This window comes from Suricata suricatta, chromosome 14 (assembly GCF_006229205.1).
Source record: "Suricata suricatta isolate VVHF042 chromosome 14, meerkat_22Aug2017_6uvM2_HiC, whole genome shotgun sequence".
NCBI classification, from domain to species: domain Eukaryota; kingdom Metazoa; phylum Chordata; class Mammalia; order Carnivora; family Herpestidae; genus Suricata; species Suricata suricatta.
This window is the reverse complement of record NC_043713.1, coordinates 61365851-61389600: the sequence shown is the minus strand read 5'-3', so window position 1 is coordinate 61389600 and position 23750 is coordinate 61365851. Positions and strand designations below refer to the sequence as shown.

The 23750-nt window shown below is 44.1% G+C and overlaps 1 long non-coding RNA gene across 1 annotated transcript; it reads left to right on the top strand.

Annotated features, from left to right (window-relative positions):
- Positions 1–4163: 4163 nt before the first annotated feature.
- Positions 4164–19993, top strand: LOC115277957. The gene is made up of 2 exons (XR_003902606.1): positions 4164–4352; positions 19668–19993. It is a non-coding gene; the product is annotated as an uncharacterized LOC115277957 (long non-coding RNA).
- Positions 19994–23750: the final 3757 nt, after the last annotated feature.

The window sequence follows — 23750 nt, the reverse complement described above, 5'->3', positions numbered from 1 at the left end:
GCAGCGCCTCGCTCGCGCCGTACGCACTGCGCGCCTGGGCCCACGGGCGCCCGGGTTCCACCGCCATCCGTGCCGCAGCCGCCACCGCCACTGGCGCCGGGTCTGCCCGGGAGCCCCAGCCCGCAGCCTAGCGACCGCTGGGGCCCCGGCGACGCTCCGTGGAGAGGGCCCCCCCCGGGATGGCTGTGGGAACGACTGAGGTGTCAGGGGATCTGGCCTGGGCCCGGGGAACTCCGGCAGGGCGGGAGGGGAGTGGTGGATGGAGCCCCAGGGAACGCCGCGCTGTGGGCAATGCAGGCAGGCTTGAGTGTGCTAGACTTGCCCACGGGAACTGTGCTGTCGGTGGGTCCCGACGTGAGTCGAGGAGCTTGGACTGGCTTCTGGACAGGAGGTGATAGGACGTGGAATGAAGGTTGCAGAATCCTAGGCGTCCAGACCAGAGTCAGGAAACAGGCTTACACCATCTACTCCAAACTACTATCCTGATCACAGGCAGGAGAAGGCAGGTGTGATTATGGACCCACCAGTCTCAGGTCCTCCTCTCTGGCTAGGGCCACCACCTCCGTACCATAGTCCATGCTATTATCCGCCCGACCCCAGCCCCCACAGCTACAGGAATCCATTCTCCTCATGGGCACCTCCATTCAAGCTTTCCCGGGTCTGGGTATCTCCTTGCTGTGTCCCCTTCCTCAGGAAGCCACTGGATGTCCTAGCCCACCCCACACTATTCTGGTCATGTCTTCTTTTACCTGCTCTAATCGAACAGCCTCCACCCCTCTGGGGCTTTGCTCAGGCCATTTCTCTGCAGGGACTACCCGCCTGCCCCTCCCCGCCCCCGACCATATGCCTGGCAGCTCTCACTCATCCCACTTCTGCAGGGCGGCCTTCTTTGGCCACCCTAGCCTCCAGCAGGTAACTCAGGCCCCACATTCACAGCACGTTTAAATGGTTCTCCGTTCTCTGTCCACCCGGATTCACCGTAGGGGCCCTGAGCACAGGGCAACTGGGTCACTCAGTTCCCAGAGGTACTAAACATGCCAGATGTTGGATGCAGGAGTAAATGAGTGAATGAGTCTGGGACTGAGCATCCTGGGTGGGACAGGGCCTCGACCACCCACCCTAGTCAGCCAATGCACCTCCTCAGCCTGGCATTCAAGTCCCTCGTGGTCACCCCTGCTGGCTTTTCTGTCCCTGCCATCTTTTCAACTTGTGTGGAAGCTCCTCACTACTGCACTCGGGCCTTTCTCACCCTGGTGCCTTCACACATGCAATGCTGCCTGTGCCCATCACAGGGTCATGGGCAGTGCACTGTGGGCCCCTCTGGAGGGCAGTATCCCTCTGCCCAGCATGTTGTTCTCACTGAACCCTAGGGGCTAGTTAGGACTTTGGGTGCCCTGGGGGCCTTCCCAATGAATTGTGGGGAGGGAGGGTCTGGCGTGGGTCCAGGCTGGGCTGGGAAGGAGATGGCAAGGCAGCCACTGGGACCTCTGTCCCTAGATCCCACAGGGGCCTAGCCTCTGTGCAGCTCTGTGCCAGTGGGGGGGGGGGGCGGTGAGAGTGATTGAGGGTGCAGTCAACCCTGTTCTTTGGCAGTCCTGCCCCCTGGCCACCATGAATGCTTCGGGATCCCCTCCATTCATTCATTCATTCATTCATTCATTTGTTCATTCATTGTAGCCTGTCTCTCTGGAAAGTGCAAGGAGAGGTGAGAATTTGGCAGTCTGTCAACCCCTCAGACACCACCCCCCATTCCTGCTGAGTCACCTGGCCCCCTGGGACCTCCAGCATCTGTTTCTGCTGAACCCTAGAGTCTCGTTAACCATACTCCTGCCCTCCTTCCCTTAGTAATTAAAATACTGCAGACCAAAATGCGCTGCATTCCTTCCCCAGGCCTGCTGGAGTCTGGCTCTGTGACCCAGGGGCTCTGCCTTCTTTGAGCCTCACGGATGAAATGAAGGAGGCCCCTAAGATCCATGGGAGGGGACAGCAGGGTGCTTGAAAAGTCTGGGGCGAGGAGAAGTGAACAAACTCCAGATTTGTAATGTGGTGTGAGAGCCAGGAAGGGCACCGCTGGGCTGCCAGGGCAGACAGGGGCTATGAGGTTTTCTCTGATTGTTGAGGCTGATGGAAGGATGTGATATGAACAAAGCCTTTGCAGTAAGGAGTTCACGATCCTGCAGGTGCTGTAGATGTGAGGTCATGGCTGATGGTAGAGTCCCAGAGTCATGGCTGTGAAGCACAGATTGCATAGGAACAGGTGTAGAGTGGGAAGGGAGGCCCCGGGGACCCCACTGAGCCCTAAGGAGGGCTGCAGAGGTGTTGGTGAGGAGTGAACAGGCAGCTGTGGTCAACATGACCCTGAAGCCTCTGTGGTCAAGTGCAGCGATGGTCAAGAAATAGGTTGTGGTGACCCCAGCCCGAACTTCATGGGTGGAGGGGCCAGGAGAAGCTGAAGATTAGAGGTGGGGAGATAGGTTGGGGAGCCTTGCCCATGCTAGTTGGTCGGAACAGAGGTATCTTCAGAAGGAATGGGGCAAGAAGAAGGGACAGAGCTACTGGGCCAGAGGGACTGGCACACATGCCTGCTCTCTGGAATATCCTAACATCCCAGCCTGCCCAGCTCCCTGCACTATGCAGGGCCCAGCTCCTTCCCCTCCCCAGCCCTCTCTGTGTGCCCAGACCAGGGGCCAGGTCTACTGGGGGTGAGGAGGCTGGCTGTGACTGTGGGAACACCACCTCCGGGGACTGTCCCATCTGGCTCTGTGCATTCAGGTGGGCCCTTCTACATCAGCAGGGCTGGGTGATTCATGGGCTTTGCCACTTATTAACTCATTAATAGTGTGGGGCCCCTGCAGGGCCCAGGGAAGAGGAAAACACTGGGGCTCTGCGTCTGCCTGGAGAAGTGGGGGTGGCCTCCACATGACTTACTGCCGTCACCTTTACACTCTGTTGCCATTAAACCCTGGCAGCCATCCAGAGAAGAGGTTTTATTTTCCAGGGCCCAAGGACCAGGTGGACTTTGTATCTGGTGGCCCCAGAGGGGTCAGGGGAGCCTCACAGTCATCATGGGAGAGTCTAGAAATGCAGATGCCCAGGTTGCTCCCTCCCCTGGCCCCGTTGGGTAGACCTGCTTCAGGGCAGGGTCTTTGTCTTTTTCCAGCACTGTCTGCACACCAAGTTCTGGCCCAGCCTGGTTCTCAGTGAAGGAGGCACACAGAAATGCAGGTAGGGGCCCCTGAAGCTGGCTCTGAGGGTCTGTATGGGGAGGGAGAGCCCTGAGCCACCAGTCACCCTGGGAGGAAAAGGGTTAGCTTTGGAGATGGTCTTGGAGGGCGCGTTGCAGGCACTGGGTCCGGGGTCTGGGCTGCCACTTTTGTTTCTGGTCACAGACCCTGGGCCTCCGCTCAGGCTCTAGAACATAGGTACCCACCCACTCTCTACTCCAGCTATGCTGCTTGCTCTGAGAGCCAGACTGACTAGGCCTCTGTCTGTGAGCAAGCAAGGCCATCTTGGCTGGGGCCTGGACCGTTGGACCCAGGTCATTTAGGAAAGGAAGACTGTGGTGCCTTTTGAGCCCCCAAACTGCAGGCCATGTAGTAGAGGTTCACTGAACTAAGCCAGTAGTTCTGACTTGGACCATTGTTCAAGACACCATTCTGGGCTGGTTTGTTCTGCCTTATGGTTCCCTGGTGGCCCTATTGGCTTGCCTCAGTGTTCCCACCTGTCAGAGCCCAGGAGGAGTCTTTTCTGGCCAGGAAGTGGTGAGGGTGTCAGAGGTGACAGATGTTGGGAGGTGTGCAGGCACCATGGGAGGCCTGTAGCCTAAAGGGTAGGTCTGTCTATTCTGGGGCCCTGCTGCCCGGACCCCTGAGCAGCAGGTGGCTCCTCATTTAAAGAAGAGGCCAGAGGGTCCGGGGCTTGCTGTGGGGACTGGACTTGGGCACCCTTTGCCCCCGAACACACCCTGACTACCAAGCCCAGGAACTGTGCCTTGGCCTGCCGGTGGCTCTGGCTACCTAATCATTCCCTAGGAACGGTCCTGGGGCAAGTGGCTCTGTAGGGGACAACTCATTACCCAGTAATGACCTTGTCTGACCTCAGTAATGAGCTCATTACCTCATAATGACCTTGTTTGCCTCATCCTGGCGTCAGCAGCCCTAGAATGTCTGGCCTGGGTTGGCTCTGACAAGTCAAGACCATCGTCTTCAGCCTCCCAACTTGGCCCAGATGGGGCATCAGGCCTGCCAGCCACTTTGTGCCCTGCGGGCCCAGGCTTAGCTTCCAGTGGGAAAATTCTGGGCTCCTGACCACCCCCCACCCCCAATCCCCCACCAGCTGCACAGCCTGGCCAGGTGAGCCCTTTAAGCTCTGTGCCTCACTCACCCACAGGTGGGGCAAGAGGGTCCTCATGGGGCAGTGAGGAGGGCTGCCTCTGGGGGACATTCTCTGCTACACAGGGGTCCTCAGAGGCTCCCCTTTGCCAGAGGGCTGGAGGCTCCATGTCAGGGCCATTCTCACAATCACCGGCTCCTGCGATGGCCCCTCATCTTGCCATTCCTGGCATAGAAGACGATGGGGGGATCTGAGGGCTGGATCAGCCTGCTCCATCAGGGTTCCCTCCACCTCCCTGGGGCCAAAGGTTACTTCTCTGTCCTCATCTTTGATCTCTTAGCACCACTGACACAACTGGCTCTGCTCTCCTCATGCCCTCCTGGTAACCCTAGACCCTGGCAGACACCTCTCACGCCCATGCCATCCCCCTGGACCCCCATATGCCCCCTTGCCTCACTTCTCCAGGCCTCAGTTTTCACCCCTGCCTTCTCAGTGGGAGCCTGATCAATCTAAATTCTGATTATGACCCGCCTCTGCCCAACATGAGTTCTGATCAACCTAAATTCTGATTATGACCCGCCTCTGCCCAACATGAGTTCTGATCAACCTAAATTCTGATTATGACCCGCCTCTGCCCAACATGAGTTCCCACCTCACTCCTGCAGAGCCTGGGGTCCTGTGTGGCCCCAGGGTTTGGACCTGCCCCTCAGTGATCTGCTTCCTCTTGCCCGCCTGGCCAGCTTCCCACCTCTGGGCCTGTGCACATCCTGCTCCCTAAACCTCAAGTCACAGTTTACACAGCCTCCTGGAAAGGACCCAGGGGCCCTTCTCCATCCTCCCCCCGCATCTGCCTCCCTGGCACTCACCAAGCTTTGCAGTTCCTCCTGGAATGTGGGGTCTCTGTCTTTCTTTGGGTTTGACTTCCAATAGGGCAGGGACACCATTGCATCCTCAAGGTCCAGAAAAGTGCCAAGCACACAAAAGGCACAGCATAAATCCACTATCGGTGAGTAAAAGTGCCTGTGCTGGGATTGGCTTTGAGGAAGCACTAGGTATTGGCTTTAATATTTCCAGGCCTGCAAGGCTGAGGGTGCTCATGGCAGGCCCAGCTGTCAGGGCTGGCTGTGTCTCTAGTGTCCCCTGCCTGGGATAGGGTCCTTGCTCAGCCCAATCCTAGAGCCTGGAGTTGGCCCCGGTCAGGCTCTCTGCCCTCACCCTCCATGTATAGAGGCTGTGTTCCACTTCTGTGGCACGGTGGGTTGGCAGGGGAGGGGATAGGGAGCAAACAAGTGGGAGGTTTGGTATTGGGGAGCAAGCCTGGGGCACAGAGCAATTGGGGGTGCTCTTCCAGCAGGGAGGGGGTGTCAGGGCTGGGAACAGTTAGGGGGAACATGGACTGGAGAGATGAACTGGGGACACTATGGAAGGGCGCATGTCACAGCAGGGGAGCCCTGGCTCCCCCTCAACCCACTGAACCCCCTCTGAATCCTTTCATGAGTCTAGCATGAGGGAGGGAGAGATGGGACTGCAAGTATAGACCACCTTCCAAGATTTGAACCAGGTCATATCAGACATGTGTGTATGCCCTTGTATCTCCTATATCAAGATCTTCCCCCTACACCTTCCTGTCTCAAACTTAAGTTTGAAGGAAATCAATCTTCTCTTTATTATATGTTTAATGTAATGTATAATAACACAAAATACCATATAATGTGCATACACTAAAAGCATCATAACAGAACAATGACCTGTGACTCAACTACCCAATCCAGGAATCGCTTCAGTACAAGTGACTTGTCTCCTTCTCTCCAAAGGCACCTTTTGTCCTGAATTGTGTGTTTCCCTGGCTTATATGTATATATATTTTTTTTCATGTATGTTTGTTTTCATGTATATTATTTCATGTATGTACACATAAACTTTGTGCCATTTGGTTTTGCTTTAAGTGTTATAAAAATGACATTATACTGGGTGTGCTCTTCTGGGATTCATTACTAACGTTACTTTTGAGATTCATCAGGTTGTGTGGTGTGGCTGTCATTCATTCTTTTTCACTGCTGTATACTATTCCAATTGATTTGTCCATTCTCCTGTCAATGGACATTTGAATCACTTGTGTTTTTTGCTATTAGTAACTGTGCCTCTGTGGATGTTTTTGTACCTGTCCCCTAGGGCCCATAGGCAAGAATTTCTCAAAGGAATATATTGGAGCATGGACCTGGTGTAGTACCATGCAAATATTTGAGAAAATGCCACATTGTTCATGGATACCTACCCTCACCAGTCCTATGGGAGGATCTCTGTTGGTTCACAGTATCCAACACTTGACCCTGATGATTCTTGTATTTTTCCACTCAAGTGGGTATTAGTTGATATTTCACTGTGTTCTTTGTGTTTCCTTCATGACTGGTGAAGTTGTGCGTCTTTTCATATGTTTATTTGCCATTTATGGTCCTGACTCTGTGAAATGCTTGTTGAAAATGGCTTTTACCCATTTTCCTATTGAGTTGTTTGGATTTCTTTTTTCTTGTTGAATTATAGATGTCTTATTTAATTCATTTTTTTAAATATTTATTTATTTTTGAGAGAGTGAAAGTGGGGAAAGGGCAGAGAAAGAAACAGAGGGTCTGAAGTGGGCTGTGTGCTGACAGGCTGGCGGCAGCAAGCCTGGGGTGGGGCTCGTACACATGAACTGCAAGATCATGACCTGAGCTGACATCGGACACTGAACCAACTGAGCCGTCCAGGTGCCCCTTAATTCATTTTTTTAGTCAAAATATGATTTGCAAGTAGTACAATGTCCATATCTTAGATGTACAGGTGTATTTTTGTATTGGTCCTCTCTCATTGTCTTAGTCTGTTCAGGCTGCTATAACCTGAATACCATAGACCAGGTGGCTTATACACAACAGAAATTTATGTCTCATAGTTCTGAGACTGGAAAATTTAAGATCAGGGTGCCCGAGTGGTTACCTTCAGACAAGGTGCCCCTTCTTGGCTCATAGCTTGTGCTCTCTGCCTTGTTTTCACTTGGTGGAAGAGGCTAGAGATCTCTCTGGAGCTTCTTTTGTAAGGCACTAATCCCATTCCTGAAGGCTCCCCCTTCATGACTTAGGCACCTCCCACAGACCCCGTCACATTGGGCATTAGGATTTCAACATATGAATTTGGGAGGGACACAAATATTTAGACCATAGCAGCCATGTAACTAACACCCAGATCAAGATGTACAACATTTATAGCACGTAGAAGGCTCCCGCCCAGTCAGTATCCCCAAAAAGCAATCGCTATATTTAAGTCAATAAATTTTAAGTATTTGGAATGCTCTTTTGTCTACTACGTGTATATGCACAACTCTTTTCTGTTTTCTATAACAAATGATTTTGGAACTTTCTTTGTGGTGGTGTTTGATGAACAGAAACTTTAAGCCATTATCAACCATTTCTTTTTCCTATTGAGTTGTTTGGGTTTCTTTTTTCTTACTGAATTATAGGTGTCTTATTTAATTCATTTTTTTAAAATATTTATTTTAATTGTGTGTCTTGTTTAATAAAATTTTTCTTACCCAATAGCAAAAAGACAGCATTTAATATTTTCATTTAAAAATTGAAAGTGTTGCTTTTAACATGTAGTCTCACATCTGTATAGAATTGATTCTTGTGTTTAGTGTGAGGCTTCGATTCAATCCTGTTTTTATTGCATTTAGATAGTGGATTATCTCAGCAGTGTTTACTTGATGTACTACTTCTGTTATATGTGCTTGGGTCTATTTTCAGGCTCTCTGGTTTGTTCTGTTGGTCATTTTGTCTATCCCTTCATCACTATCAAAGTGTCTTAATTATTATAGTTCTATAAAATGTTTTTCTATCTGGTAAGACAAATCTTCCTATCTTATTTTTCTTTATGAATGCCTTGCTTTTTCATATACATTTTGAGTCAGCTGATCAAATTACACACATGCACACACCCGCACTTGAAATTTTTATAGGAATTTTTGAAGTTTTTATTGGAATCATATTAAATCTGTAGACCAATTTGGGAAGAATTGACACCTTATAATACTGAATCCTCCAATCCACAAACATGGTATGTTATCTCTCTTATTTAGGTCTTTTAAGTGTCTTTAAATGAAATTTTATAATTTTTTCCATACAGGTTTTGCATAATTTTTGTTCAGTGTTTTGCTTATCTTTAGTTTCTGTTGTTATTGTAAACGCATATTTCAAAATAGTATTTTCTACCTGCTGTATAATTAGTATATAAAAACTTAGTTTATTTTTATATCATAATCTTATTGCCAGATGCCTTATTAAACTCTCCTGTTAGTTCTGATAATATGTAAATTATTTTAGGCTTTGTAATAACAGTATAAAGGAGAGAAAATGGAGCCACATGAAAGTTTTTGTATACTGGGGCCTGGGTCGCTCAGTCGGTTAAGAGTCTGACTCCGGCTCAGGTCATGATCTCACAGCTTGTGGGTTCGGGCCTCGTGTCAGGCTCTGGGCTGACAGCTAGTTCAGAGCCTGGAGCCTGCTTCGGATTCTGTGTCTCTCTCTCTGCCCGTCCCCTGATTGTGCTCTTTCTCTCTCTCAAAAATAAATAAACATTAAATTTTTTTTATCTATAGCTATAAGCACCTACATTAAAACAGAAGAACGCTCTTTTTTTTTTAAGATTTTATTTTTAAGTAATCTCTACATCTAATATGGGACTTGAACTTACAACCCTGAGATCAAAAGTCACACATCTTACTGACTGAGCCAGCCAGGCGCCGCCCCCCAGAAGAAGGCTTTTAACCAGCAACACAAACTTCTACTGCGGGGGACCAGCCCACGAACCACTGTCTAAGGGTCTCTGAGTAGGGGAGTGGTGTCGGCGCAGTATCTATAAGAAAGAACACAAAGTGAATGGTGGCAGTATTGCACTTTACTGTGATGCTTAGGATCTTTATATACCACAGGTGATTACATTTTGTCTTTAATGATTACATTGTTTGTAACTCTGAGGTTTTAGGTAAAAATCACATGTTCCAGAAAAGATCATTGTTTCCATGGTAAAGAGAACAATAACATAATTTACTACACAGTTTCAAAAACAGGAATGAAATACATTAACAAGGGTCTTGTTCTACGCATATAGTATAATATTAACCAAAGCTTAAAAGAAGCTATTTTTCTTTAAAGGTGAACATGATGACTTACAGGTAAAGTGCCCCTGACCAGGAAGGGAGTTTCAATCTGAAAATTTGCCCATTCACCGAAACTATAATTAAAGGTCATAGAAAACTAACCCCAGTCCCTAATCCATCTTGATCAAGAGGTCATGCGCACATTCTCTAAAACAAAGGAAAGTAGGACCCAACAAGCCATATGACACTGTGCTCTCAGTCTCCCAGGAGAGTGACTCAATTCCAATCCTCAACTGAGGGACCCTACTGCACCAGGGGCACACCCACCAGCTATGCTAGGGATATGTGCGTTCCTCCTGGTAGTTCACAGCGGGATCCCAACAGTCCTTTTGGCTGAATGGGCGCCTACATCTACCTTATGAAACTAGAGAAATAAATGCCAACTAAACCCAAAGCAAGCAAAAATAAGAAAATAATATATATTAGGGTGAACATAAGTGAAATGGAGAATAGAAAAACAATAGAGAAAACAGTAAACCCAAAAATAGGTTCTGTGGAAAGATCAACATAGCTGACAAATCTCTAGCTAAACTGACTAAGGAAAAAAGAAGACTCAAACTGCTAAAATCCAGAATGAAAGAGCGTACATTAATAGTGACCAATAAAAGAAACAGACTAATTCGTAGAAAGACACAACTATCAAAATTCACTCAAGAAGAAATAGATCATCTGAATAGACCTAAAATAAGGGATGGAGTTAGTGATCAACAAACTTTTTACAAAGTGTATGCTTATTGTAGTGGGCACTGAGTAATGTATAGAAATCTTGAATCACTATATTGTACACCTGAAACTAATGTCACACTGTATGTTAATTATAGAAAGAAAGTAGAAAGGAGGGAGGGAGCAAAGAAGGAAGGAAGGAAGGAAGGAAGGAAGGAAGGAAGGAAGGAAGAAAAGAAGGAAGGAAGGAAACTGGAGGGAAAAAAAAACCTTCCTGCAAACACAACCTCAGGATGAAATGGCTTCACTGGTGAATTCTACCACCTGTTTAAAGAATTAATACCAATCCTTCACAAACTCTTCCAAGGAATACAGGGGAGGGAAACACTTACCAACTCATTGTATAAGACCAATATATCCTCATATCAAAGTCATCACAAGAAAAGAAAACTATAGACCAACATGTCTTATGAGTATGACAAGGGGCAGGGGCAAGAGGGTACTATCTTTACAGAATGTCTCTTAGCTGATGAGGGGAGAGAGAAATGTTAAATAAATTAAATGTTTAATGGCAAGTGATTATAAGTATAGGTGTATTATAGATTACAAGGAAATGTGTGTGATTTTAAAAGAGGCAACAAACACTGGAAAGGGGTTTTAAACTTGCAGAGGTATATTGGCTCTTGATCCTTAGAGACCTGTGTGCAGCTTTCTTTGACAATAGGGCTAAACAAATGAGGAATCAACTCTCTGTTCTGTATCCAAAATTCGAATACTGAAGCCTTGAGGCTTCTGACTCATGGTACCATATTTTGATGTTCAGATGTCAGAGTCTTCTGCTCCCTGGGACATGTCACTCTTCATTCATGTTGTAAAGGACCCAAAGGCAGAATGGAGGCAGGGCCCTGGGCTCACACATGCCACCATCCCCAACACCTAAAACTCTTGTCTTTCCCAAGCAAGGTGTCAGGATTCCAGGCCTGATGTGATCTCCTGGTTGGACCAAGGCAGATTTCCATGGATGGTATGAGGGACATCCCTCCAGGTGAAGAAAGAGTCCTGAACACTTACACACAAGGTTGTCCATCAAGCCAGTGCTTTCTAGACATGTGGCCACAGAGCCTTCTCCCATAGAAACTCAGGGCTGTTTCAGGAACATCAAGTTCCCTCAGTCTTGACTCTGGATGCCACTTTTTGAGCATGAAGCTTCTCATGGTCATATTTGCTCTTATTCTACAATGCACATCCTTCCATCTGTTCTCTATAAATGATGCCTCTTCTAAACTATGCTTTTCTTCCTCTTGCATTTCTCTGTTGCCTGCTGTCATACCTTTGCAGGCTGTTGCAGACTTTGATCCTGGAGTTCTGTCCAGCAAGAGAGTGGATTTAGAATTGAATACTAAAGAGGCTAATGTCCAGGAGGAGACCCCTGAGTAAGGGTCCTTGCTCTGTATTTATTAGGATCAGAAGGTTTACAATTGTGATGGCTGTGCAGGAAGAGACAGTAAAACAGTGATCATTAACTCACATATGAGAGAGAAAAGGGGTTTTGAAGGTATGCAGTGTCAGGGATTAGGGTCAATACAAATCAAGGTCGAAGCACTAAGATGACTGCTGTTTACTGCCGGCACCAGGCACCATGTCTGCTTATCTCAACTTTTCTAAGACTAAGTCAGATAGAGCATGCCACCTCAGGGTTAACAAGGCATTTTTCTTGCTAATGGGCATTTCTTTCTAGCTCTGAGCATTTTCACCCTACTGTGGTGGGTTTTCACCTCTATCTGTTCTCGGACACTTTTGTCCCATGGAAGTGGCTTTCCACTCTAAGCCTTGTTAACCCATTGGTGCAAGTTCAGGGAATTCTTAAACTTATCCCCCACAACACACTTGCTTAATTGTGCTGTCACCTCTTTTTGTGTTGAGTTGAGCTGTGCCCTTCTCTGCCTTCTCTGTACTTAGTTCTTCCTTCTGCAGTTCCCCTGCCACGAATGTCTGTTTCCATGGCCCCAGTTTTTGCCCTTCAGTCCTTCACGAAGGACCGTTTTTATTTCCTGCCCCCATCTAATATGCTTATTGGACCCTCTGTAACCACTTTTTATCCCTGTCTCACTCCTTGCTCATATATCACAATGGTTCTCATTCTCAGGGCTCAAAATTCCATATGTCATTCATATAGGCTATTATTTGAAAACTGACAAAGCTCACTAAACTTACACATGTTACAATTACTTTATGCTTCAGTTTCTCCATAGACGTTTCTTCCATTACAGAGATTTTGCATGCATAATTTCTTTCAGGCCAAGAAATAAGAACTTGAACCAAAGGTTCAAGTCTGAACCACATTATTTCTGCAGACTTTTCTCCATGGAATAGCAGAAAAATTCAAGTCAGATGGCATTTTGTACTCCCCAAGTGAAGTCTCAGATTTTGGTGACTACTTAGGGCATCACTGGAGAATCCACCTCGTAAGCGATCTTCATTCATAAGAAATGTACTTAAATGTAATGAATTTGGGGAAGACTTTAGCTTGAATTCAAACCCTATTTCGTGGAAGTGCATTCCTGAAAGTTACATAGTGCACAACTGTAACAATGATAGCAATAACTTCACACAACCCAACAGAGAAGCTGTAGAAGTGTGAAACCTTACAAATATAGTGAACATAGAAAACACCTCAGATGCATTACATGTCTTCGTCAAATTCAGAGACATACCACCTCACACTGGAGACAAAACCTACAATTGCAATGGCATAGGTACACATTCAGTGATAGGACATACTTTATCTTATTGAACATCAAAGACCCCACATATATGTGTATGTATGTGTGTGTATAAATATATATGTATATATATTCCATTATTGAAGTATAATTAACATACACTTTTATTTCAAATATATAACACATTGATTCCACAATTCTATACATTACTCAGTGCTCACCACAATAAATGTCTTAACCATATATTATTATATTATTGACTATATTCTCTATGCCGTGCTTTTCATCTCTCTGACTTATTTATTTTTTACCTAGAGGTTTTTTTAAATTTTTTAATTTTTTTTAAATTTAGTTTTTGAGAGACAGAGAGAGACAGCGCGAGCAGGGGAGGGTCAGAGAGAGAGGGAAATGCAGAATCTGAAGCAGGCTCCAGGCTCTGAGCTAGCTGTCAGCACAGAGCCAGATGCGGGGCTTGAACCCACAAACCATACGATCATGACCTGAGCCGAAGCCAGACGCTCAACTGACTGAGTCACCCAGGCGCCCCTTTATCCAGAAATTTGAACCTCTTAATCTCCTTCACTTATTTTGCCTATCCCCAAGCTCCCTTGTCTCGAGAAGCCATCAGTTTATTCTCTATATTTATGAATGTGTTTCTATTTTTTTGTTTCTTCATCTGTTTTGTTTTTTGATGCTACATGATTCTACATATCAGTGAAATCATACGGTATTTATCTTTCCCTGTATGACTTATTTTGCTTGGCATAATACTCTCTAGGTCCATCCATCTCATCTCACATGGCAAGATCTCATTCTTTTTGATGGCTAAGTAATATTGCATTGTATATACAGTAAAACCTTGGTTTGCAAGCATAATTCATTCCAGAAATATGCTTGTAATCCAAAATGCTTGTATATTAAAGAGAATTTCCCCATAAGAAACAATGGAAACTCAGACCATTCCACAACCCAAAAATATTTATATAAAAATGATAATACTGTAATATAATGTAAAATAATAAAAAATATACAAAAACATAAAGAAAAGTAAACAAATTAACCTGTTCTTACCTTTGAAAACCTTTGTGGCTGATGTGAGGAAGACGAGAGAGGAGGGTGATTGTGTAGGATGACTTTCACCATCACTAATGGAATCACTGCTATCTGTTGGCTCAGTGGAACGTTTTTCTTTTCATGCAACTTTAACAGGGAACTTTTCCAATGACACTTGCTTTTGCCTCCTTTTGAGGATCTCACAGAAATGTGGCATTGCATTGCTGCTAAACAGATCCACCACTCCCACTGCAACAGCCTTATTCGGGTGGTGCTTTTCTACAAAATTTTGCACTGTTTCCCACACTTTACACATCTCCCTAATTTCATATGAAGTGAGGGATTCCTCTGCCTTATTCTCTTCTTCCTTTGCAAATGAGACCTCCCCCATGACCTCTTGCTGTTGCCCATGATGCAGATCCATGAGTTCCTCAGTGGTCAGCTCCTGGCCATGTTGCTCCACCAGCTCTTGAATGGCATCCTTATTCACCTCCAGTCCCATGGTCTTCCCCAAGGACATGATTTCACTGACAACTGGTGGCCTCTGTTTATAAGCAAGCCCCTCTAAGCCATGCCCAAGAATGCAACCAGGCCACAGTTTTCTCCAAGCACTGTGACTTGAGATCGAGCATCAGAGATGATCACCCACAATCCTGCAGCGAGAGAGAGAGAGAGAGAGGAACCATTGGCTTTAAGTGTGATCATGTAACATTCGATTAAATATACTACTCATATTGCAAGACATCACTGATTCGTCAAGTTAAAATTTATTAGAAATGTCTGCTCGTCTTGCAGAATGCTCACAGAATGAGTTACTCGCAATCCAAAGTTTTACTGTATAATATTTCCTTTATCCGTTCACTTATTAATGGACAGTTAGGTTGCTTCTATAACTTGGCTGTTGTAAGTAATGCTGCAATAAATACAGGGTGCATACATCTTTTTGAATTACTGCTTTTGTTTTCTTTTTTATTTGAATCTAGTTGACACATAATGTTACATTAGTTTCAGGTGTTGGAGTGAAATCTTATTGATGTCATGAATGTGACAGAACTTTCAATCATAACTTTTCTCCTATTAACATCAGGGAATTTGTACTGGAAAAATATTCTACAAATGCAGAAATGATGGGAAATCTTTCATAAGGATCACACATTCTATAACACACATGCAGAAAGAGTATGAGTAGGAGTATAATGTGAATGAAAATCATTCAGCTGGGACTTACCCTTCGTCCTTCTTCAGAGTTTTTCTGGGGAGAAACCCTATGAGTGTAATGAATGTAAAAAAGCTTATAACCAAAGCACGTATATCATGCAGCATCAGAAGATTCCCACAGAAGTGAAAACCTATTAATATAACCAATGTGGGAAGGCTCTTACCTAAAGTACATATCTTACGGTGCGTCACAGAGCTCATAGTGGGGCAAAGCCCTATCAGTGTCCTGAATGTGGCAAAGTCTCTAATCATAGGTGATCCTTTATTCAACATAAGAGGATTCATACTGGAGAAAAACTATTTGAATATATAAAATATGGGAAAGCCTTTACTGAGAGCATTCAACTTTATATCTTAGCATGAATATGGGAGAGAAATCCTATGAGTGAGCTGAATGCAGCTAAGCCTATAGTCATAAATCATAGGTCATAGGATCTTCAACTTAATAGGATCCATACTGGAGAAAAATCTTTTGAATGGAATGAATATGAGAAAGTTTTCTGATGGAATATACATTTTACTGAACTCCAAGAATTCTCTCTTTATAATTGCAAAATGTGGTAAATCCTTCAGTAAAAGACCTTAATCATCATGAGAGAACTCATACTGAAGAGAACCCCTACAAGGGTAATAACTGTTCTAAATCCTTTGGTCAGAGTGTGTATCTGACTTAACGCCAGAGGATGCATACTGAGAGAAAACCCTGTGAATGTATGAAATGTGGAAAAGGCTTCATCATAACTACCACGTTGGGACACCTGGGTGGCTCAATCAGTTGAGCATCTGGCTTCAGCTCAGGTCATGATCTCAAAGTTCATGAGTTTGAGCCTGCATCGGGCTCTGCTAACATCTCAGAGCCTGGAGCCTGCTTTGGATTCTGAGTCTTCCTCTCTCTCTGTCCCTCCCCTGCTTGTGCTGTCTCTCTGTCTCTCAAAAATAAAATAAACGTTAAAAATTTTTTAAAAAATAAGTGCTACCTTATTCAACATCAAGGATTCATAAGAAAAAGAAATCTTAAGAATGTGCCAACATAAATTCAGACATGAGAAATTCAATAATATATTTAATGTGAGAAATATTTCAGCTACAATGTAAACTTCTCAACATCAGTGAAAGATCAATCCAAGAGAGATAGTCTATGAATAATAATTGTGAGAAGTACTTCAGTCATAGTGTGTCATTTATACAACATTATCCGTTTCTAATGAAGGATTCCTATAGATACATCAAATTTGTAAAATACTGTAATGAATTTTTGTCTTACTAAATATTAGGTAACAAACAGTGGGAGTAACATATTTCTACCACAAAATTAGTCAATAAAGTGAGCTGTTTCTCCCAATACTTTTGATTAATTTTCTAGAAAAATGTAAAAGTAATGTATTTATATTTTTATAACATCTAGAAACAATGTTACAAATGAGGAAGGAGTTTAATGTTACAGACTGATCCCCAGTTTTTAAGAGAAGTAACTTTGAATTTGGTAAACATTAAAACTGGCATGTCAAAGGCCTGTACAGTACACATCTCCAACATTAATCTGAAACTAATTACTCTAGGCACTACAGTGATCAATCCTATTATCTTGGATTTACCTCAAATTACAGTGTACTACATAGAGTTCTTTCTTATTTGGCAATTCCCAAACTATGCTGCAAAAATTAGAGAAGGGATTTTTTTTTGAGACAATTTAATCCAGATGTTTTTCTATGAAAATTATAGTGTCCCTTTGATACCATCTGGAATTACCTTTCCTGTTTTTCTATGTTTGCTATTATGTTTAACAAACACAAGAATAAAAAATCAAACTTCCTTTTTTTCCACGTGACTGAAGGGGGTGATGAGTTTCTGTCCTTTTTTCCTTTATCAGGTGTAACTCAAAGAGATCAGGATGCAAATTTTATGAGACTTAATAGCTAAGATTCCTTTACTGCCCTTATTTGTTCTCTTTTTTGCTTATTACTTAACAAATTCAAAACTCTTACAACTTCTACATTCAGCAAAAACAATCCTCTTTCTCATCCCAGGAATCTTTCCTTAAAAATAACATATTTCAACTATTTCTAGAGCATGGTTGTTGTTTTCTTATAAGCTTTTAAAAATTAACACCTATGAATTACATGTTAAGGTAATTAGAACAATTTTCTTAACTCATGCACTGCATTTTATGCATCCTAATGGACTGTATCCTTCCAAATAGTCAAGATTAAAGGCTCTGTGCTAAATCCTGGATTATATCCATTGTTCAAATGGCCTAAAATTCTCTTTGTTTTGAAATTGCCCCGGAGTTCTTTTCTGGCCAGGCAAGCAAACTAATATCATTTTACACCATGGATGCTTTCCAAAGGTGTTTTCCAGTTTTTCTCTGCCTCTCTTGCCACTTTAGCTACCCAGCTGAGGACACTTGAAGAGTTTTATTTTGTTGGTGTGAATAATGAATGAATTCCCCAGAGTTGAGCACGACCTCTGGTGAAGGCCCAGTCGCGTTGTATCCATCAGCTAGGGCTACCATAACAAAATACCACAGATCGTGTGGCTTAAACAACAGAACCTGTGTTTTCTCACAGATCCGGGGGCAGGAAGTCCAGGGGCAGGGTGCCAGCACAGCCGGATTCTGGTGGGAGAACACTTGCTGGCTTGCAGAGAGCTGCCTATTTGCCATGTCCTCACATGTCTGGTGTTCCTTCCTCTTCCTTTTTTTTTTTTTTTTAATGTGGGGCCCCTCCACCAGAAGACGGGCCCAACCCCCTGCCTACACCACATCTCCGGGGAGGGAATTTTGTGGGGCCTCGGTCCAGGAAGTGGTAAATGGATAGAGTCCCTCCCCTGCTCATGTTCTGTCTCTCTCTCTCAAAAGTATAAATAAACATTAAATTTTTTATCTTATTGTTTTTTAAATGTTTGTTTATTTTCGAGCAAGAAAGAGCAAGAGTGGGCAGAAGGGTGGGGGGAGATGCAGGATCCGAAGCAGACTCCCCACTGACAGCAGCGAGCCCAATGAGGGGCTGGAACTCACTAACCGAGAGATCATGACCTGAGCCAAAGTCTGACGTTCAACCGACAGAACTACCCAGGTGCTCCTAAAAACTGTTTTAATGGGGAGAAGGTATGAACAGACACTTCTCAAAATAAGATATACAGATGGCCCACAGACATGTGAAAAGATGCTCATTATCACTTATTATCAGAGAAATGCAAATCAAAACTACAATGAGATATCACCTTACACCTGATGGAATGGCAGTAGATAAATGGGAAAACCACAATATGAACAGAATTCACAAAACAGACAACTTGAGTGGATATCAAACATAATTATGGGGCATTAGTGAAGGTGTTGTAAAAGAGTCAAATAAATTTATATTCTCTATCCAAAAAGTGTTTCCCTTTAATGCAAGAAGGACTTATGCACGAAGCTATTCATCAGAGTATTATTTATGGTAGTTCAGAATTGGACTGAATGTCACATCTAACTGTGAGAGAGTGGTTATTGTCGTTATTAAACCTTAGGATATCTGGGACCCCTGGGTGGCTCAATTGGTTTAGCATCTGACTTTTGGTTTTGGCTTTGGTCATGACCTTGCGGTTTCATGAGTTTGAGCCTCACGTTAGGCTGTACACTGGCAGTGTACAGCCTGCTTGAGATTCTCTCTGTCCCTCTATCTTTGCCCCTCCCTCCTCATGCTATCTCAATAAAAGAATACATAAATAAATACATAAATAAAAACTTAAAACAAAAAACAACCTTAGGACATCCACTTACTAAAATTTTCCAAGACTGCCATTAGAAAGTACATTTATGAAGAGTAGGAAGTGACAGAAACGGCTTATAGGACAAATTAAAAGATTCTATATTAAACTCTGCCTATCTCTTTGGTCTTGGGCCTGCCTTGCTAACTCTAGTCCAGCCATACTGGCCTTGTTTCTTTTTCTGGAACATACCACCCTCATCCTCTGAGTATCTGCATCACAGTCCTTAATTTCTTCAGGACTCTGCTCAAATGCTACCTCTGCTCTGCCTACCCTGATCAAACTCTCCTCCATCCATCAACTATTTATCTAGTTTTTCTCTTAAGTGCCCCTGACATTGCTTTATATTCCTTTATGATCTGACATTACATCATTACATTTGTTTTTGTTTATTTGTTGTCTTTCTCCCAGACAAGAAGGTAAGTACATGAAGATGGACACTTGACAAACTAGTGTCTGGAGTGCACATCACAGGAGTTTGGTGGGTATTGGTTCTTTGCCCTTTTCTTGCTGAGTTAAGTGTTCTTCATAGGTCTGGGATATTAATCTTTTCTGCTATGCTGCAAAATCCCCCAGCTTATCATTTGACTTTTAACTTTCTGTATGGCTATTTTAAACCAGTATACATTTTAAGTTCAAGAGAGTCTTTTACTCAAGAAATTCCTCTTTAATCTAAAGATAATATAAATATTTGCTTATATTTTATTGTTTCCATTTGCCCATTTAACTTTATGTTCCAGATGGGATTACGATGCCAGATATTTGAGTTTTCCCCTGCAAATTTGGGGAATGCTCATTCTTTGGCGTCTCCTCTTGGAAGCCAGTCGTTAATGCTGTAAGAAGCCATGCCTCCTGAAGAGTCTATAAGATGATAACTTGCTGCTCAACATCTGCACTGAACTCCCAACTGACCAGCAGTGTCAATCACCATATGAATGTGCCACCTGGGATGTTCCAGCCCAGTAGAAGCCTCAGAATACTGCAGCTGACATCATGTAGAGCAGAGAACTCCATGGTCAACCACAGTTTTGTCAGAAATAATGAGTCATTGTCGTGAGCTGCTAAATTTTGGCATGATTTATTACACAGTGATAGAGTACTAAAAAATTTGGGTTTTTTACATTTTTGGTGCTGTTGCAAATAGAAATATGGGCACCCTCCTACACTGTTGGTGGGAATATAAACTGGTGCAGCCACTCTGGAAAACAGTGTGGAGTGTCCTCAGAAAACTATCAGTAGAACTCCCTTATGACCCAGCAATAGCACTGCTAGGGATTTACCCAAGAGAGACAGCAATGCTGATGCGTAGGAGCACATGAAACCCCAATGTTCAGAGCAGCACTATCAACAATAGCCAAATCATGGAAAGAGCCTAAATGTCCATCAACTGATGAATGGATCAAGAAGATGTGGTATATATATACAATGGAGTACTATATGGTAATGAGAAAGAATGAAATCTGGCCATTTGTAGGAAAGTGGATGGACCTTGAGGGTGTCATGCTAAGCAAAATAAGTCAGGCAGAGAAGGATAGATACCATATGTTTGCATTCATAGGTCTAACAGGAGAAACCTAACAGAGGACCATAGGGAGGGGAAGGGGAAAGAGAGTTGGAGAGGGAGAGGGACACAAATCATGAGAGACTATTGAATACTGAGAAAGAACTGAGGGCTGAAGGGGGAGGGGGGAAAGGAGTGATGGTCATGGAGGGGGGCACTTGTGGGGAGAAGCACTGGGAGTTATATGGAAACCAATTTGACAATAAACTATTATAAAAATAAATAAATAAAATATCAAAAAATACTTTTCTGCATATTTTGCAATGGGTATCACTGGAATATAATAAGACTGTTGTTCTGTGTATTTCTTTACTATCTGCCAAACTCAAGAGTTATCTAACTATTTAATCATTTAAGGTCACATATCTGAAAGCATAATTTCGTTTCCTTCTTTCCAACATTAAATCTCATTGTTGTGTTTGAGTGTTATTGTAAGCACTTGAAATGATACTGTTTTTATTCAGGTTTGTTGTCTGATTTAGAGATTTCATGGAAATTCCTCTAGTGTTAGATAGTCTTTCCCAAGTTAATGAAGAATCCTTCCATGTCTGGCTTATAGGAATGGATATTCAATTTTATCAAATCTTTTCTAGAATTTATTGAGATGATTGAGAAATCAAAAGAAGAAAACAGAACACTAAGTGATGCTGTACTATTCGAATTATCCAAGAATTAGTGGCTGAAAACAGAGGCCTTTTTTTTTTCACATGTGATTCTGTGGATCAGAAATATGAGCAGGACTGAGCAGGGATGGTTTCTCTGCCAACCATGGGAGTTGACTCATGCGGCTGCATTCAGCCAGTGGCTGGGTAGGGATGGAAGCTCTAAGTCATCTCATTCACATGTTGGAACTTGGGCCAGCTAAAGGCTGGGACCCTTAGTTCTCTTCCATGTGGCCTCTCTTTCCACATGCTCACTGTCTTTTTATATGTGGTTTCTCCCCAGCAATATACCTGCACAGCCGAACATTCTGTTGATCAAAGCAAGTCACAAAGCCAGCACAAGTTCAGAAGAGGACATAGCCTTCACCTGCGTGGACGTTTAAAAATGGCAAGTTCTTTGACACTATCTCCATGGAGAGATGGAGACTCTGTGCCCTCTTTCACATCTGGAGGGCTTTAGTGCATAGATATGGTGGAAGAGATGCTATGTGATTTTGGAGGATAGATCACAGTACGCCATGCACCTTCTGCCTTGTTCTCTTAGAATGGTCTCTGTTCTGATGCTTCCTGTATTGTTACTTCCTCTCGTGCTGTGAGTAGCACAGCCCATGAGGAGGCCACGTGTAAATCATCAAGCTGGCAATTCCAGCTGAATCCAGACTTTGAGTCATCCCAGCCCAGGCTTCAGATATGTGAGTGAAGAAGCCTCCAGCCCTCCCCCTGCCCGGGTCACGGCAGCCATCGAGTCAGAATCTCCAGGAGTTGTGGCTGGTGACAAGCCAGCCCTGCTATACCCTGTCCAAGTCTGTGACCCACAAAATGTATAGGTCTCCTTCAGTGGCAGTTTTACACCAAGGAGTTGAGGATGGAGTGTTCTGAAGCACAACTAACCAGAACAGAATTTGATATCTGCAAGAATGTCCCTTTAACACATGAGACAGTGCCACATGTCACGTTGGGGATTGAGTAGTAGGCAGAAGCGTATGGACCTTGAAGAGGCTGGAGCTCAGGACTTGAGGGAAAGCAAAGAATGTTAATTGGAAGCTGGAGGAAAAGGAATCCTTATTCTGTGGTGGTGGAATATGTAGCAAAACTGTCACCTTGGCCAAATGGAAAACAGTAAATATACCAAACGAACCCATGGATCTGGCTAAGGCAGTGCTCAGGAAGGGGAGGTGCCCCCTGGCTTCTTCCATCTGTGCACAATAAGAGGAGAGAGGAGAGAGATGGAGTGCTAAAGGAGCTACTTAGTTTTCAAGTAGCATTGGAAGGAGATGTAAAGGGCCTAGGCCAGTTTTCCCAGCCAGAAAAGGGGTCCCAGAGTAAGAAAGCCTCAGATCGAATTCAGGGGACTGTCAGAAAAACAGTTTCATGGAAGAGATGAAGGCGGGGTTAAGAATGCAGTTGTGCCTTCCTAAGGATGTGCTTTGCATAGCCTCCCTTTTAAACAATAGGACAACTAAGATCTTCTAAGATTTTATCAAAGGTGTGCCCACAACAGCTTCATATGGCATTCAGGTAGAAAAGGAGTGTATTGAGGTTTTTAGGCATTTAGTTTTCGTCTAAAGAAGTGCATTTATTAGTTGATACATAAAAGACCCACAAAGTTTTTAAAATAATTATATCAGTTTGGACTTAAAGAGAAATAGAACAAAATGAAAAGATAACTCTGGAGCCCTAAACATCTTTGGGCAGGAAGCAGGCTGAGAGAACGACCCAGCTGTGGACATAGGCTCTTTCCTACGGAAAAGGAAGGATGCCTCAGAGGGCAGAACCAGAGGTGTAGGGACCCAGTACCAGGGAGCAGGATTGGACCTTAGTCAAGAAACAACAAGGCACCTGGGTGGCTCAGTCTATTAAGCATCAGACTCTTGATTTCATCTTGGTCATGATCTCATGGCTTGGGGGATGGAGCCCCAAGATGAGCTCTTCGCTGACAGTGAAGAGCCTGTTTGAGATTCTCTCTCTTCCTCTCTGCCCCTCCCCTGCTCACACATGCGTGTGCTCTCCCTCTCTCTCAAAATAAGTAAATAAACATTAAAAAAAATAAACAACAATATGAGTTCAGCTGGATGTTAGAATCACTTTGCTGTGGTTGCTATGGTGAGGGTCATGTCCCACCCTTTACTTTATCAGAATGATAGTGTTGACTGCATTTATCCCATCCCTGTCCCTCCATGGAATGCTGGGTGGTGGGGTACAGCTAGCACATCTCTTTCACTTACAGGTCTTCAGATCAAGAGAAGTCACACTCAAAGTCAAACCAAAAACTGCATCCGACGAGCCTTACCTGCACTTGTACTTGATCTAGATACTGGATTTAGATTCTGGACCTTGAACCTGAGCCCAGGGCTATAATAGGATAAGACTTGGGGGCAGGGCTTGCAAGGAGTGAATGTATTTTGCATGTGGGAAGACTGAATGTAAATACTTTTTGGTCAGAGAGCAAACTGTAGTGGTTTTTAAAAATGGCTACAGGTGGGGTACCTGGGTGGCTCAGTGGGTTGAACGTCCAACTTCAGCTCAGGTCATGATCTCATGGTTTGTGAGTTCAAAGCCCCATATCAGACTCACTGGTGTCAGCAAGGAGCCTCCTTCAG